The sequence below is a fragment of the Calidris pugnax genome, unplaced genomic scaffold (genome assembly GCF_001431845.1).
Source record: "Calidris pugnax isolate Ruff unplaced genomic scaffold, ASM143184v1 scaffold92, whole genome shotgun sequence".
NCBI lineage: Eukaryota > Metazoa > Chordata > Aves > Charadriiformes > Scolopacidae > Calidris > Calidris pugnax.
The window spans coordinates 1890516-1894694 of NW_015090823.1; positions in this window are offsets into that span (position 1 = coordinate 1890516).

A 4179-nucleotide genomic window follows, 5' to 3' on the forward strand; every position below is an offset into this window, starting at 1 on the left:
AACTTTCCCCCATTGCCCCACGCGCTACAGCCCCACTGGTGGCCACAAACACCCTCCTTCGTTAAACTGGACTAGAATAAGAAAGCTGAGCACTTACAGAGGACAGATTTCTGTGTGGTGCTTCGGAGACTGAAGGTTGTCTTTATGGTTAATGCATCATTCCCCATTACAGTCATTTCCTCTGCAGCAAATGGGATTTTGCCATTATACTTTATGTTTATTGGTATATATTTCCTAGCTGAATTGACATTGCCCTGTTGCCTTTTTTTTTTTTTCCTACCCTGAAATTGCAGGAAGCCAAAAATCCTGCAACAGTAAGGAGTTAAGTTCTGTAGCATGCCGAGCTGCGTGCTCTCCCATTAAGTGGGCTGGGGTTAAACTGGGCACCATTTACACATTAATATGTATTCCAGGGCAGGAACACCAGTTCTGCTGTAATGTTTCAGGCTAAGAGGTCAACTGTTGAGCTGGGCCACTTCCTAGCAATATTTTGATACTCTTTAACCAGTGATTGAGTGGAAGAGGACTTTCCTCGTGACCTGACATTGAAAAGCATCACAGGGAAGCCTTTAAGGTTGAAGAATCAAAAAAATCTGAATCTTTGTGGCGGGTTAAATACCTGCAGTGCTGTTGGAAAACACTGCTATTAGGATCTTCTTTCCCCTTCCCTAAATTCTCCAGCTCCACACCTGCCGTTGGATACAGCATCTCCCTTGCTCCCTGTTCAAAACTGCTATTACGTGTTGCTGTGCGTTGCTAAATCAACTCCCTGTACTTTGTCTCAGAGGCAGCAGAATTTAAGAGATGGAGGAACTGGGTGGCTCGAGGGACTGGTAACACTGCATAAAGCTTTTCACCTCCCATCTGAATCCAGCTGCAATTTTTGCATGACCAGAAATGGTTACTGAGCTATGCCAGTGCGGTGGGTTCTGAAAAATAAGTTACTTTCTGGCTTTTTTTCTCTTTTCTGGTGCATCTGCGTCACAAAACCACTTCTTACCACTAGCTACAACACTACAGCCAACACTTGCTACCCAGCATGAGTAAAGCTGAACACCTTAAGCCATAGCTAGTCACCTAATTAAGTGACCTGATTTTCTCAGGAGCAGAACATGACTTCCAGCTCCCACTGCACTCAGCAGTTGTGAAAATCAGGCCACTTCTTGTAAGTGGCCAAACATAGTTGTGACTAGTTTTGAGTACTCAACTTTTATAAAGTTGATCTTGCCAGGGCCTGGGGGAGCTGGAGCACCCAGAGGACAGGTCCTCTCCCAGTTCTGGCTGGTGACTCCAGAGGAGGGGATTTGGGAGGGACGCAGTGCATGCCCTGGTTTGTGACTAACCAGAGTCTATCAGTCATCATCATAATTCCCAGCACTAAATTAAAAAAGAAGAAAAAAAAAAAAAAGGCCTCTCGGCTTCAGGTCCTGTGATAAAAATATACCTAGGCTTTTGTTTGTTTTATGCAGTACTTCCTCCTCACACTGAAAGTTAAATTGAAAAGAGAGTTTATTGTCCCCATGGAAGAGATAGGCACCTTTTGAAATCACTCCTGAACAAAAGCACGTGGGGCCCAGCCTAATGTTTTCTAATGCCCTTTGGGGTCCCGGGCACAAAAAGGCAGCGGAGAAGGAGCCGCAGTCGATTCCAGCAGAGCTCTATTGTGCGATTTGTTCCAAGGAAACATCAATTCATTAAGGGAACAAGTCAACAAGGGTGGGTGGCAGAACCCTCTGTCCTGCTAGATTGTGCATGACTCCTTCAGAGATCTGCTCCGGGGTCTGGAGGGAGTAAATACCGAGCGAGAGCCAGTTTGTCTGCCCTCCCTTTGTTACAGGAGAAACTGCTCATTTCAAAGCCAGAGCTTTACAGGGAGGGCGGTTTTAATTCACTGCCACGGATGCACCACAGACAGACACACTTCAGTGACAAGTATGGTTAGGAGAGTCACGTTTTAGTTGTCTTTTAAAGAGCAGAAACAACTCAGACAAGAGGGGGGTGAACTGAGCAAAGGCAACGTAACAGAAATGGACAATGAAACCAAGGTTGGGAAAATCCACGGCCGGGCATTGCTCTGCTCAAGGAGCAGCCTCCCTGAAAGGTTCCCAGCCTGTGCAAGGGGCCAGCTTTTTGCTTTTTTGCTCTTGTCTGAACTACTTTTCAAAGCAAAGCAGCATCTGTTTTGCATAGTGCACCTGAGCCAGAATAGGGAGAGGTCAGCAAGATAGAACAGACCGAACGATGAGGTTGAACGTGCAAGATACATCCTTCCAGAAGGCAGGTGCCTGGACCAGCACTCTGCTGATCTCAAATGAATGCTGGCAGATAAGGGCAGCAAAATGCTTCAGGAGGAAGTATTTTCATAATCACACATTTGCAACACAGCCCTTTTTTGCAGCATTATCTTTCTGCCTTCCTCTTACTCTCAAAATGAACAAAAATATGTATATTCAAGGGGTGGGGAAGCCAAGGGCAGAGCTGAAACACAGCTGAGTCAACAACACATGTCTACGAGCTGGTGGGTAACGTTGCATATTCCCACATGGTTATGGGAGCGCTTTCGAAAGTCATCGCTGCAGACAGAAAGGGTGACAGAAGCGCAGTAAACATCCTACCCAGCACTATGGGCAGAAAACAAGAAATGTTGGAAGGTCCCAGCTCCCTTATCCTCGAGCCCTGGAGTCATGACCCTTCTCCCTCACTTGGACCCGCTTCCTATAAGCAACCAGCAGCACCTTCTCGCAGCAGATAACACAGGGTGTACATTGATCTTGTCCCTTTGGTCAGACACATTCCCTCTTTGCTCAAAGATATCAGCAAGTCTTTTGCACTATTATCAAGCTGTCACATACCATATTTAGTCAGATTAGGTTACAGCGTAAACTAGAAGTTTTCCTGTCCTCACTCAGATTTTCTGTCGCTGACAGCAGGCAGCAAGAGACACGGTGACAACCCAAAAGGGAGGCAGCTGCTTTGGCCAAATTAATAACAGGAGAACACAACTGACTGTTGCCTTTCCCAGCTCTTGGGCTGTAGCCCTGCTCGTGCTTCACACAGTGGGGCTTTGCCTTCAGTGGAAGCTGCACTAATGCTGGAGTGCATTCCCTGATGCTGGGAAAGACACCTCTCTGCCAGCAGGGTCTGTAGATGTGGATCCTTTTCTGGCACTGCTCGTCAGTAGAATCCCTTCTCCTTCCCTGGCTTCAGCTCCCTGGAGACCCCACTCCATCTTCCTGCTCTTCAGACCTTCCTCCACCCACACCATTTTGCACGACTGCGTGCTGGTTAATTAGATTAGACCAGCATCCCCTTCATTTTGGCCACCTTCCTACCAGACCCGTAGCACTTGTTGGAGAGCAACACTGCCCTTCTTAAGTTGGAAGCTCTGGAATCACCTATTCATGGGGAATTTGCCTCCTGACAACTGAGGGCCTGAATTCTGCCCCACGACCCTAACATTTCTATTCTTTTCTGCCTTCTTCATTTATAATATTTGCTAGCTATTTAAGCCATTTGGATTCTGGGTGAATTCCTCATGTTGGCAGTCTCTAGTGTTGCAAAGCTGAGCTGATCCACAGCTGCATTTCAGTGCTGATGTCCCGCATTTGGAATACACAATTTACACATCCACAAGTTAAACAGCAGTGGCTGGTTTGTTCTGCAACTGGAAAACATGCTAAACAGAAGACTTAGGTCTTCCTAGCAGGAGTGAAAAAGGATTTATAGGCATCCTGAAGAGAAATAAGCAAAAGAGCACTTTCACTGTAGCAAGGACTGAAGGGAGCTAGCAAATTTTGGCAGGTTATTGTAACCTGAAAAATCTCTGGTTTGTGCCCCCTGGTGGCAGTTGAATTTGTCTTGTCCTCGGTGTTATTGCAATTTCTGCACTTATAGACACCTTTCGATTTTCAAGCTGAGCAAATGACCAGCAAAAAGGTCATTAAATGCCAACAGCTGGTGCTTCACTCTCCAGAAAAGCACCAGGCTGAGCGGGGAAAACCCAAAGGTCCATATCTCATGCTCTGAACTGGCTGCATGACTTTGCCCCTCAGACAATTTGACAGGCAACACGTCCGAAAGAAATCCCCGGGGCTGAGGGAATCAGCGGGGAAAGAGCATCCCACGGGTTTCTAAACACACCGTTACAGCCCTTCCCCAGCAAGGGGGTTCAAGCAATAG